The sequence below is a fragment of the Orcinus orca genome, chromosome 15 (assembly GCF_937001465.1).
Source record: "Orcinus orca chromosome 15, mOrcOrc1.1, whole genome shotgun sequence".
NCBI classification, from domain to species: Eukaryota; Metazoa; Chordata; class Mammalia; order Artiodactyla; family Delphinidae; genus Orcinus; species Orcinus orca.
Window position 1 is genome coordinate 15,691,431 of NC_064573.1, and position 13,991 is coordinate 15,705,421.

Genomic DNA, 13,991 nt, shown 5'->3' on the forward strand with positions numbered 1-13,991 from the left:
TGAGCCACGGCCGCTGAGCCTGTGCTCCACAGCGGGAGAGGCCGCAACAGTGAGAGGCCCGCTTACGGCAAAAAAAAAAAAAACAAAAAACTGATTAATAATTAATGTGATGTGGGGAACAGAAAAGAAAATGTGTATCTCTGTTTTGAGACAAGGAGTAAAGAAGAATATTCACTTCAGCTTACAGTCCCCCCTCACACTCAATAGCAAGACACATGCTCAGAAGGTTCTCAGGCAGGGTTTCCCAGGAAAGACAAATACAGAGAAGAAATTACATCCGGAAGATGTGAATTTTATATCATTCCAGTTGCCTACACTTTAATTAATCTCCTTCATTTAACTATACTGCTACCCTTGGCATTCTCTACCATCTAAGCTGCACCTTAAATTGGGGAATGATAAATGCAAACCTCTAGCTCCCAGGTCCATTTTATTTCAGCTGCTTATTTTGCCTTGATAAAACCAAATGCACAAAATTTAATTTTAATAGGTTTTTAACTATCTCCCTAAGGTTCATGAATCTGTAAAATTCTTGTAAAAACTGTATTAAAAGACAAATCACAGACCAAAAATATCACCCACCCAAATGCAATCTAAATTTGTAGCCAGATTCCTATGTAGTGTTGATACTAGAACACAAAACACGTTTTTAAAATATATAAAAGCAGCTTGATTGCCCATCCAAGGAATAATTTTGTATTGATCTAGGCTAAAATTCTGACAGCTATAAAAACCAGATCTGGGGACTTCCTTGGTGGTGCAGTGATTAAGAATCTGCCTGCCAATGCAGGCGGCATGGGTTCGAGCCCTGGTCCAGGAAGATCCCACATGCAGCAGAGCAACTAAGCCCATGGCCACAAATACTAAGCCTGCGCTCTAGAGCCCGTGAGCCACAACTACTGAGCCCGTGTGCCACAACTACTGAAGCCCGCGCACCTAGAGCCTGTGCTCCACGACAAAAGAAGCCACCACAATGAGAAGCCCACGCACCGCAACGAAGAGTAGTCCCTGCTCGCCACAACTAGAGAAAGCCTGCACGCAGCAACGAAGACCCAACGCAGCCAAAAATTTTTAAATTGATTAATTAATTTAAAAAAAACAGATCTGGGCAACCATATGAAAAGATTTGACAGGAAAATGAAGAAATAAGTCATGTGAGGTGAACCCAGCACTGGGGCAGATGCCTGGCAAAGACCAAAAGTGAGGACAGCCAGCACCGAGACCTGGGTTTCTAACACTGCTCTCCACTAGAAAAAGAGACCAGCGCTCCTTGAAGAAATGGCCAATTCCAGCACTGGGCAGGAAATGCACAAAATGAGCCTGGAGCATTCTGTAGTGCCAGAAATTAAGGAAGTGCTCCAAAACAAGACAAAAAGAAAGGAAACAAACTGCATTGAGAGGAGCATGTCAGAGGGACAGAGGTGAACTGAAAGAGTTCCCAACGGCTCAAGCTGTTACAACACAAGCAACAAATAAAGCAATACTGGGTTGTAACCTGAAATATAAAATACAAATGATTGAATAAATGGGGAAAGGCAAACAAATCTGTGCAGAACTCCAAATAATTTAGGTAGATGCCCTACCCTTACGGAGGCGAAGAATAATCCCACTCCTTAAGTGACTCTCCTCCAAAGACGACGGTACGGAAAGGGGAGAGAAAAGAGTAACTCCATAGTGGAAAGGCCTCACCAACACTATCTGAGCCAGGTGACGAAGGGCAACATCAACAGTGATAAGTCATATGGATAGTACGTCCCCTTGATGTGACAGAACAGCACGTTATCCCAGAAACACATCACACCTCAGCCTAACCACAGGGAAAACAGACAAATCCCAACTGAGGGACATTCTACAAAATTACCTGACCAGTCCTGCTCCAAACTATCAAGGTCACAAAAAACAAGGGAAGTCTGAGGAACCGTCACAGCAAGAGGAGTCTAAGGCGACATGGTGACTAAATGCAATGTGATCTCCTGGATGGGATCCTGGGACAGAAAAAGGACACTGGGTAAAAACTGAGGAAATCTAAATAAAGCATGGACTTTAGTTTTTGTTTAAAAAGTAAGACAGAGATAATGAATAGTTAAGAGAGTGGGGGAGTATTAAAATGCAAAGAAGGGAGCTGGGATGAGCAGAAGTTGGGTACTTCTATCCTTTTACTCCCAAAGAACGTTGGCAAATGGCATTATAAACAAGAAGTAATTCCTAAAATGTTTAAATAGCAGCTCTGCATATGTGGAGATTAATTTTCCATTTTATCCTCTTACCAATAAGCTGCCTCAAGGTCAGCCACTGAGTAATCAAAACAGCTTAGCAACTTTTAAACCTAAGTTTATTAGAAATAGAATTTCTAAAAGTTTGCATTCTCCATGCTTTCTCGCACACAAAATGATGGAGACCGACCGTTTGCTACTACAGGCAGCCCCAGCCTGTGGCCAGAGACGATAAACGATTTATTTGGTTTCTCTTTATGCCCAAGGTGGGCAGCTGGACTACTGAATCACTGACAGTTAGCCGTATAAAACAACAGCCTATGTGGGGACTTCCCTGGAGGTCCAGTGGTCAGGACTTCCACTGCAGGGGACACAGGTTCAATCCCTGGTTGGGGAACTAAGACCCCACATGCCACGTGGCACAGGCAAAAAAAAAACAGCCTGAAAAATAAGTCCCTCCTAGCAATTTGGTTATACAGGTCGCGTGGAAAGAAATGAATCATTTACCCCTCTTGTCATCCTGCAGGTGTCTTCTAACAAGGCCAGCCTTTCCTTTTTTACAATAACAGCATAACTGGGTTTTGCCATTTCAGAAGTTAACAGCTAAAACGGGAACTACTGTTTCCCTTTAAATAAATTATAAGCAGTATAAGTTCCCAACCAAATATTAAAATCCACACATATCACGAAGCCAATGTAATTAACAGCCCACATACAGGAAAGCAAAGCAAGGTACGCATTTCATTTTTTAAAACTGTGATAAAATTTACCATCTCAAATATATACATTTACTTTTTATATGAAATTTTTCTCTCTCACCAAGTCCTGTATCTTTTCCTTGGCAATGTTACCTCCATGCTGAACATAATCCCTGTCACTCCTCTCACTGTGGACCATCCCATCTTACACCTAGAAAAACACAACACCCCGTTCTCTATGCTCTCATTCAGAATTGCCAGATTAATCTTTCTAAAACTACACTTTAATCCTATCTATCACTCCCTTCTATTAAAAATCCTTGAACCAGGGCTTCCCTGGTGGCGCAGTGGTTGAGAGTCCGCCTGCCAATGCAGGGTACACGGGTTCGTGCCCCGGTCTGGGAGGATCCCACGTGCCGCGGAGCGGCTGGGCCCGTGAGCCATGGCCGCTGAGCCTGCACGTCCGGAGCCTGTGCTCCACGACGGGAGAGGCCACAACAGTGAGAGGCCCGCATACCGCAATAAAAAAAAAAAAAAAAAAAAAATCCTTGAATCACCTTCCAAATTAAGTCCAAATTCCTTGGCCTGACACCAAAGACCTTATTCAATCAGAGACCAACCACTGTTCTCCTTGGGTGGGGGGGTGGGGGACACACACACACACACACACACACCTTTCCTCCTAGGGCCATGCTATTTCTTAACCTGGAATCTCTCTCTCTCTCTCTCTCTCTCTCACACACACACACACACACACACCCCTCCATTAGCCAAGGATGAAGAACCCATTCCTCAGGTTTTTCTGAAGAAAGAGCCTTAATTTCCTCAACTTTCAAATGAGAACTAATAACAACTTCCATATCATAAGACTGCTGTATTTAAGAAAACAATATGTATGAAAAGAACCAAACACGTAGGCATTAAAATGCTATTTTCTTCCTCTTTGTCTCTTTGTTAGAATAAAACAAACTAGGGGGAAAGAAAGGAAAAATGAAGAAATGTTCTTGAGACAAGAAAATGAAGTAGTTTTGAGGTGATGATGGTCTGACTGGAGAAAAAGGAGGAGGAACATTCTTGGGTACTTACAGAACGATGCCCTGGCTCTTTATCACATCTCATTTCATTTCGAAACACGGGTCCCTTTCCTAGTGTAGATGTGCCTCCAAGGCCTGCTCTCGGGATCACCCACTGGTGGGTCACCTGGAGTTCATACATTGAAAAGAATACCGTTTCCTCTTGAAGGGCAGCAAAAGGAAACCATAAACAAGACCAAAAGACAACCCTCAGAATGGGAGAAAATATTTGCAAATGAAGTAACCGACAAAGGATTAATCACCAAAATTTACAAGCAGCTCATGCAGCTCAATAACAAAAAAACTAACAACCCAATCCAAAAATGGGCAGAAGACCTAAATAGACATTTCTCCAAAGAAGATATACAGACTGCCAACAAACACATGAAAGAATGCTCAACATCATTAATCATTAGAGAAATGCAAATCAAAACTACAATGAGATATCATCTCACACCGGTCAGAATGGCCATCATCAAAAAATCTAGAAACAATAAATGCTGGAGAGGGTGTGGAGAAAAGGGAACACTCTTGCACTGCTGGTGGGAATGTGAATTGGTTCAGCCACTACGGAGAACAGTATGGAGGTTCCTTAAAAAGCTACAAATAGAACTACCATATGACCCAGCAATCCCACTACTGGGCATATACCTTGAGAAAACCGAAATTCAAAAAGAGTCATGTACCAAAATGTTCATTGCAGCTCTATTTACAATAGCCCGGAGATGGAAACAACCTAAGTGCCCATCATCGGATGAATGGATAAAGAAGATGTGGCACATATATACAATGGAATATTACTCAGCCATAAAAAGAAACGAAACTGAGCTATTTGTAATGAGGTGGATAGACCTAGAGTCTGTCATACAGAGTGAAGTAAGTCAGAAAGAAAAAGACAAATACCGTATGCTAACACATATATATGGAATTTAAGAAAAAAAAAATGTCATGAAGAACCTAGGAGTAAGGCAGGAATAAAGACGCAGACCTCCTAGAGAACGGACTTGAGGTTATGGGGAGGGGGAAGGGTGTGCTGTGACAGGGCGAGAGAGAGTCATGGACATATACACACTAACAAACGTAGTAAGGTAGATAGCTAGTTGGAAGCAGCCGCATGGCACAGGGATATTGGCTCAGTGCTTCGTGACAGCCTGGAGGGGTGGGATAGGGAGGGTGGGAGGGAGGGAGATGCAAGAGGGAAGAGATATGGGAACATATGTATATGTATAACTGATTCACTTTGTTATAGAGCAGAAACTAACACACCATTGTAAAGCAATTATACCCCAATAAAGATGTTAAAAAAAGAAAAAAAAGAAAAAAAAGAAAAAAACTACAAATAGAACTGCCATATGACCCAGCAATCCCACTACTGGGCATATACCCTGAGAAAACCATAATTCAAAAAGAGTCATGTACCAAAATGTTCATTGCAGCTCTATTTACAATAGCCCGGAGATGGAAACAACCTAAGTGTCCATGATCGGATGAATGGATAAAGAAGATGTGGCACATATATACAATGGAATATTACTCAGCCATAAAAAGAAACGAAATTGAGCTATTTGTAATGAGGTGGATGGACCTAGAGTCTGTCATACAGAGTGAAGTAAGTCAGAAAGAGAGAGACAAATACCGTATGCTAACACATATATATGGAATTTAAGAAAAAAAAATGTCATGAAGAACCTAGGGGTAAGACAGGAATAAAGACACAGACCTACTGGAGAATGGACTTGAGGATATGGGGAGGGGGAAGGGTAAGCTGTGACAAAGCGAGAGAGAGGCATGGACATATATACACTACCAAATGTAAAATAGATAGCTAGTGGGAAGCAGTCGCATAGCACAGGGAGATCAGCTCGGTGCTTTGTGACCACCTAGAGCGGTGGGATAGGGAGGGTAGGGGGGAGGGAGATGCTAGAGGGAAGAGATATGGGAACATATGTGTATGTATGGCTGATTCGTTTTGTTATGGAGCAGAAACTAACACACCATTGTAAAGCAATTATACTCCAATAAAGATGTAAAAAAAAAAAAAGGGCAGCAAAATTTCAACTCACAAAGCAACTCACTACGTCTCTGACTGCCCTATAACTCTCTCTCTTAATTCTGAAGCTCTGTCCTCCCAGTCGAGGATAACCAAGGACTAGCTGCGGTCTCACCTGCTCCCTGCCTAACCCTGGGCCAACCCACACCTCTGGACCATGTTCACACGCTGACTGACAGGTCACCAGAGCCCAGCTCAGACCAGGCCCCCCCCAGAGGGCTGAGCGCCAGCCTGAGCAGCCATAACACACCATGGGCGGATGAACGCCATGCTGGGAGTCCAGCATCATGCCCCCAGCCAGGAGCCCCCATCCTAGAGAAGCAGTGTCCAAGTCCTAAACCAACACCAACAAGTCACTACACCAACAAAAGCTAGAGAAAAACAGGAATGCAGACCGGGCTTGGAGAAAAGTCAAAGCAATCGTGGGCTAAGTGCCCCCCATATTGTAGCAGCATCTACCTCGTAGCCACCTAATTCTCTGGAAAGATGAGATCCCTTTCTTCAGGGAAAGAGGAAGGCAGGCAGTCTTGGAGGTGGGAAAGGAGAGGACCACAGCCTGGCAGGCTGTGAACGCAGTGCGTGAGGTACAGAACCTGCAGAGGAATCCTGGAGTCCAGAAGAGATGGGGGCAAGGCTCCCTGGCAGCTGCCCCAAGGAGAGGTTAGTATCCACTGTCAATCCCAAAGGCCATGAGAACTTGTGACCCTGTATTCATCACCATTTATAACAGGTGATGTTGTCTGTCTGTGTGTCTGTCTTCTCTACCTCACTGGCTCAGTCAGAGCTCCAAAGTCCATTTTCTAAAACTGCCCAAGGGCAGGTGTTGACTGACTAGTGAATGCACGAGAGTGAGAGCTGTTAAGTGACTGAAAGTAATACCCACTTTCCAAGCTCAGAGCCTCAACCTAGAAGGTACCTGGGGGCCTGGATTCAGAGGCTGACCCGCCAGCTCCAAGTCACCTACCCCATACAACCACTATTCAGACACTTGAAAACTCCAGAAGCCAAGAGAACTTGAAGGCCACTCGTCTGGGCTTGGCAATTCCCAGCTCTGAAAGATCAGAGGTTCCGGTCAAGCAAGGGCATTAAACAAGGGAATTAAAAAAGGCATTAAACAAGGGAATTAAAAAAGGCGGGGGAAAAGAGAGAGAATACAAGGAAAATTCCCACGTCTGTCAAAGGGTACTTCAGTCAATCCTCAGAATGCAGAAGTAGAGAAATGGGCAGAATGCTTTTATATGTTAATATTTTATACATGGCAAGAACTTGCCACGAAAGAAAGTTGACTGAATTCATGAGTTTCTTTCCCTTCCCTCCTGAAATCCTACAAAGATGACATTAAAAGTATTTTTAGAAAGATAAAAATAGCACATATAGACAGAAAGTAGATATGCGGTTGCTTAGGGCTGGAGAGTTGGGAGAACTAGGGAGAGACAACTAAAAAGCACTGTATTTTTGTTTTTATTTTTACTCCATTTTACTTTTTTATTATTTTTTAAAATTGAGGGACTTACCTGGTGGCACAGTGGTTAAGAATCCACCTGCCAATGCAAGGGACATGGGTTTGAGCCCTGGTCTGGGAAGATCCCACATGCCGCAGAGCAACTAAGCCCGTGTGCCACAACTACTGAGCCCATGCGTCACAACTACTGAAGCCCGCACACCTAGAGCCCGTGCTCTGCAATAAGAGAAGCCACCGCAATGGGAAGCCCGCGCACCACAACAAAGAGTAGCCCCCGCTCACCACAACTAGAGAAAGCCTGCGTGCAGCAATGAAGACCCAACGTGGCCAAAAATAAATTTAAAAAAAAAATTTTTTTAATAAATAAATAAATAAAATTGAAGTATAGTTGATTTACAATGTAGTGTTAGTTTCTGGCATACAGCAAAGTGATTCAGTTCTACATATATATCTATTCTTTTTCATATTCTCTTCCATTATAGGTTAAAGATATTGGATATAGTTTCCTGTGCTGTGCAGTAGGATCTTGTTGTTTATCTCTTTTGTATATAGTAGTTTGTATTTGCTAATCCCAAACTCCTAATTTATTCTTTCCCTGCTCCCCTTCCCCTTTGGTAACCATTGGTTTGTTTTCTATGTCTGTTGAGTCTGTTTCTGTTTCGTAAATAAGTTCACCTGTATAATATTTTAGATTCCACATATAAGTGGTATCATATGATATTTGTCTTTCTCTGTCTGACTTACTTCACTTAGTATGACAGTCTCTAGGGCCATCCACGTTGCTGCAAATGGCATTATTTCATTCTTTTTAATGGCTGAGTAATATTCCATTGTGTGTGTATATATATATATATACACACACATATATATATACTACATCTACATATATATATACATATATATACATATATATGTATATATACATATATACACATATATACATATATATACATATATACATATATATACATATATACATATATATATACTACATCTACATGTGTATATATATATATATATACACACATATATACACACACATATATATATATATATACTACATCTTCTTTATTCATCTGTCAATATTCACTTAGGTTGCTTCCATGTCTTCGTTATTGTAAATAACGCTGCTTTGAACACTGGGGTGCATGTATCTTTTTGAATTAGTTTTCTCCAGATATACGCCCAGGAGTAGGATTGCTGGATCATATAGTAACTATATTTTTAGTTTTTTAAGAACCTCCATACTGTTTTCCATAGTGGCTGCACCAATTTACATTCCCACCAACAGACAGGCTTTCTTTCTGAGGTGATGGAAAGGTCCTATATCTGACTGTGGAGATGGTTACACAACTCTTGTGAAAAGACCAAAAACCACTGAACTGTATGGTACAAATGGGTGAATTGTATAGTATGTGAACTGGATCTCAATAAAGTTTTTACCAAAAATATACAGTATACACCCACAGGATAGGGCCATGAGAATGGAGCCAAAGCCAACATAAGACACCAGTAAAGTTTTGGGAAAGGGAAGAGGACAGTGGTCGAGAAGTTATATCCCAAGGTCCTGCAGGAGGGCGCTGCAGACATGGAGGACAGTTAGTCCCAGGGACTTCAAAGAAGCTCAGGCCTTGGAAGGAGTGGGGTGGGGCTGAAAACAGGGAGTAGATGAAGTCCGCATGTCCTTGTATGATGGGCATGCCCCTGTAAGAGCTCCTGGATGGTGCTCTGACCCTCTGCTACCTGGCACAGCTGGGGGAAGGGCAAGAGGAAAATTCTCTGGGTTAACCAAAGCCACGGAGGCTCAAGGTTCAGAGCCCCCATGGTGAGACAGGAGATGGAAAAGCCTAGCCTTCCCTTTCCTCCACCCCTAAGGCCAAAAGCCAAGTTTCTTCCCCAGGCAGAAGAATGGACCCTGAGAAACGAAAGCTCCAGGTGCTGATCTGGGGGATCCTTCGGTGGAGAGTCCGGCTCCATGACTGATCACAGAGAAGCCCAAGGATGGGTCTGGGCGGGCACCGCTTCCAAGGAGCTTGTCACAGTCTCGTCCTTAAAGATCACCAGACCTGTGGGAAAGCCTCCCACACAAGACAGACCAAAGTAAACAAACAAATAAAAGAGCAAAATGAGGACAGAAATGCCTCAAAGAGTAGAGAAACATATGGACGTACACAAACACTAGCCTCAGAGAAAAAGAGCAGGAAGTTATGGAGAAGCAGCACCCAAAGAACAAGAAGGGATGTTTGGAAAGAATAAATAGTAATAACTGAAATAAAAGATAAAACAAGTAAAAAAAAAAAAAAGTCAAGGAAATCAGGGTATCTCTCAGAAAAGAGATCTGGACAATAGGAGAGAAAAGGCATTAAAAGTAAAAGTTCAATCCAGTGGGTCCAACATCTAATAAGAGTGCTTCAGAAAGAGAAAACACAGAGACTATATTATCAAAGAAATAATACAGGAATATATCTCCCAAGACTAAAGGAGCCAAGTCTCAGACTGAAAGGGTCCTCACAGAGCTGCCAGACACATCTGAATTTCAGATAAACGACAATTAGTCTTTCCCTAGAAGTACATTCCATTGTTTATCTGGGCATCTTTTTTTTTTTTTTTTTTTGGCTTAACCTGGCAAGCCTCTACCTCTGATGGCCCAGCACCTCATATGACAAACGTCCACACCACAGCCAAGTTACAGAACACCCCAAATTTAAGAAACACAGCAAACAACAGTACAGGACTTGGTGTACCGCAGGCACTGTGGTGAGAGCTCTGCTTGTGATTCCCCGCAACAGCCAGGGGCACTCAGTACCTCTGCCTCCGGACAAAAGGAGCCTCTGCCCTGGGCCCAAGCTTCATACAACCCGTTTATCTAAACACGGAGGTTTTTCTTTTTTCTTTTTTCAGTCTCACAGCCAAGTTTTGTTTCTGTTGGTTTTTGTTTTTAACTTTGGAAACTGGCTGAGTGACTGGGAATCATGGGAAAGAGAGAGATGGGGTGAGGGAGGGAGGGGCATTTGCGTGCAGATCGCAGCCTCTGCCCCGGGGTGGCAGAGCCCCTGCGCACAGCCCCCCCACCCAGAAGGTGCAGGTTTGGGGAGGTGCTTACAACTGCCTGGATAAGTCTCAGTCAGAAAAAGCTCCAGACAATTATCCCATTGGGAGAATCCACCCACAGCCAGGCTCCCTGGGAGGCTTGAGCCGCTCAGTCCACAGCTGGTTCAGTGGGTCCAGGGCCAGCGTCCAGCGGGGCCGCCCGTGCAGGTTCCTGCCGTCACTCAGCTCACGGGGCTGCTCCAAGGATGAGGGCGTCTCCAGACTTTGGGTCTTGAGGGAGACGCTGGAGGAGCAGGCTCCCAGGCCCTGGGTGAAAACAGGGGCCAGGCCACAGCTACAGCTTGATTTAAACCTTTCAAATATTTAGGCATATGGTATATACCTTTTAAATATTTAAATGTATCTCTTAAATATTTCATCATCCCTTTTAAATATTTAGCCATCTGGCCTCCTTTTGTGCTCTTACCCCAGGCCCTGCAACATTAAGGGCAGGCCTGGGGGCCATGATTATCATTATCATCCCTGTTTTATATATCAGGCAGGGAACGTTTAAGTATGTTGCTCAAGGACAAGATGGCCAGTGAAGGGGAGAGGATGGACGAGAACCCAGACCTTCTGCGTCCACAGCCCAGGCTCATCATCCCTACGAGAACAGACAGCCAGAAGGTAATTTCTAAAATGAAGAAGTCCAAATTCAGCAGCGTAAGAATATTACTTTGCAATGAGAATAACGGAAGAACAGATCAAAGAGCTGACACTGACTGCCTACAGGGATAAGGACTGGAAAATACTGTTGGTTTTTTTTTTTCATCTATGTATACAAGTATTACTTCAACAAAAAATTTAAATTGTTAAAAATCATTAACCATCTTAACTTCACATCACCTTCCTCAGTGTAAACAACTCAAAAATCACTCTGTTCCTCAAGCCTCATTTCTCCAAAAATATATCAAATGTGTTCATGGCTTTTCCTAAACAGAAATGCAAATATGAAAACAGTTCACTGATTGTAACCCGTAGGCTGTTCCTGCACTTTGTGTGGTCTCAAAATTGTTTACAGTGAAATACAGCAAATTCTATTATTTGTCCCAAAATGTTATGTAACTGAAAACCCCAAAATAGTCATTTTCGATTCCAAAATTAGGTGTCATGAGAAAGAATTTTTTAATATATTTTTCTTTGTTAGGTCTCTCTTCCCCAACCTCAATGCTTTTAGGAGACCCTTACTCAAGTGAGAGTTAAAAATCAAGGGAAGGAGGGACTTCACTGGTGGCGCAGTGGTTAAGAATCCGCCTGCCAATGCAGGGGACATGGGTTCGAGCCCTGGTCCAGGAAGATCCCACATGCCATGGAGCAACTAAGCCTGTGCACAACTACTACTGAAGCCCGCGCCCCTAGAGGCTGTGCTCCGCAAAAAGAGAAGCCACCACAATGAGAAGCCCGCGCACTGCAAGGAAGAGTAGCCCCCGCTCACCACAACTAGAGAAAGCCCGCTCGCAGCAACGAAGACCCAATGCAGCCAAAAATAAATAAATAAATTTATGAGAGAGAGAGAGAGAGAGAGAGAGAGAGAGAGAGAGAGAGAGAGAGAGAGATGGTCTATCGAGCGATAGATTCAAAAAATAAATAAAGGGAAGGAAAAACGGGGAGAGAAGAAAAGCTTTTGGCATTCAACTACTTTTAGATGATCTATATTCTGAAAAAAATACCTCTTACAAAACTGCTTAATTCAGAAACAGCTTAACTGTTCTGTCAAACTTACCCAATCTAAGAGCAAACATAATGAAATGTGAGTAACAATTCCCCCTTAGACCAGGACCAATATCAAAGAGAAATTCCAACCCAGAGAATTTTTTGTGTTTCTGTCCAAGTCCTGGGGGGTAGAAACAGAAAGAAAAAAGAAAAAGGCTTACAACCGAAGGCTTGACCCCAAAACAGAACTATGGCCCTTTGAAGAATATATTCTGTGTAGCCTTTTATGTCTCTAGCTAACCAGGCTGCCCAGTTTAAAATGGAAGGTCACATAAGGCTGAGATCTTGTCTCCCAACTTGTTCTTTTGCTGGTTTCTCTTCATATGCTCTATTCCTCTGCCTACTCTATCTTCTTCCTGTTCAGAGCCTCCTGAAGACACCTCTCTCTAACTGATTAATCCCCACCTGCTCCAGTCCGTCCCAAGTTACTGGTCTTTTCAACATTTATGTATATCGTATGTTGTTTTATCTCTATAATACCTCTAAAGAAGGATTTAAGGTGGTTTACAGTAAGAGATTCATATATACGGACCAAAAACTGTGCGGGGGGCTTCCCTGGTGGCGCAGTGGTTGAGAGTCCGCCTGCCAATGCAGGGGACACGGGTTCGTGCCCCGGTCCGGGAAGATCCTACATGCCGCGGGGCGGCTGGGCCCGTGAGCCATGGCCGCTGAGCCTGCGCGTCCGGAGCCTGTGCTCCGCAACGGGAGAGGCCACAGCAGTGAGAGGTCCGCGTACCACAAAAAAAAAAAAAAAAAAACTGTGTGGGGAGGAGGAATATAAAGATCATACGACTGAGGATGTCCCAGGTATGTGCTGCAACCCTCCTTCCCACCGGACACCAGGGATGGCTCGGCTGGGTCACAGCAGACATGCCAGAAAAAAACTGCTACACTTTCCACTTATCTAAGGTACCTGGAATAGATGAACTCAGAGAGACAGAAAACAGAACAGAAGTTACCAGGGGCTGGGGAAAGAGGGGAAGGGAGAGTTATAGTTTAATTGATTCAGAGTTTTTGTTGGGGGTGATGGAAAAGTTTGTTGAGGGTGATGCATTTAATGCCACTGAACTGTACGCTGAAGAAGGGTTAAAATGAAAGCTATTATGTTACATGTGTTTCACCACAATTTAAAAAAAAACAAACCTGCTGCACTGAACAGGGAGAACAAGTTACAATCAATTTTTAAATGACGATTTGAGAAGTGTATTCTAACGTCCGGCTCTCTTCTGCAACATCTTGAAATGGGCTGCTTATCAGCAGAGGGCTTGTAACCTTTAACAACCAGCAGTCTGAGGGGTGGGCAGTCCTGATTTTTAGTGTTTACCCATTTCTGTGATTTAAATACTCCCACCATGATACATTTCCAGGTACTGATATGACATCCCCGGGGGGTTGAGAAGAGGTACCTGCGACGGGCGCGGTGTGCTGGTGAGAGGCAGCCTCAACTCGTTTCCCACCATCGCAAGTCCCCAGAATGTGCTCTCTTTACAGATATTAGGAGGGAAGGAAGATTCTAGGGTCCCATGGTTAAACGAAGTTTAAACTGGCTTCTTTACCACAAGACATTCCACAAAATGTGGGAATCTTTCTTCCCACCTCCTTTGAGATCTTCAACAGAGCAACGTGCATCTTGAATCACAGAGAAGGGCTGGAATGTGGAATGTTTCCCAAATCTATTTGACCCCTGGACCT

At 43.4% G+C, this 13,991-nt stretch overlaps 1 protein-coding gene across 12 annotated transcripts in view; it reads right to left on the reverse strand.

Moving 5' to 3' along the window:
* Positions 1-13,991, reverse strand: part of ZNF532 (zinc finger protein 532) — a 109,583-nt gene that overhangs the window by 69,503 nt on the left and 26,089 nt on the right. Inside the window, exon 3 of one of the 12 annotated variants that reach the window (XM_049697702.1) lies at positions 1,862-1,985. The exons of the other annotated variants lie outside the window; for them this stretch is intronic. The gene's annotated coding sequence lies outside the window, so the exon portion shown is untranslated. The remainder of the gene's footprint in view (positions 1-1,861; positions 1,986-13,991) is intronic. 12 annotated transcript variants of the gene reach the window in all.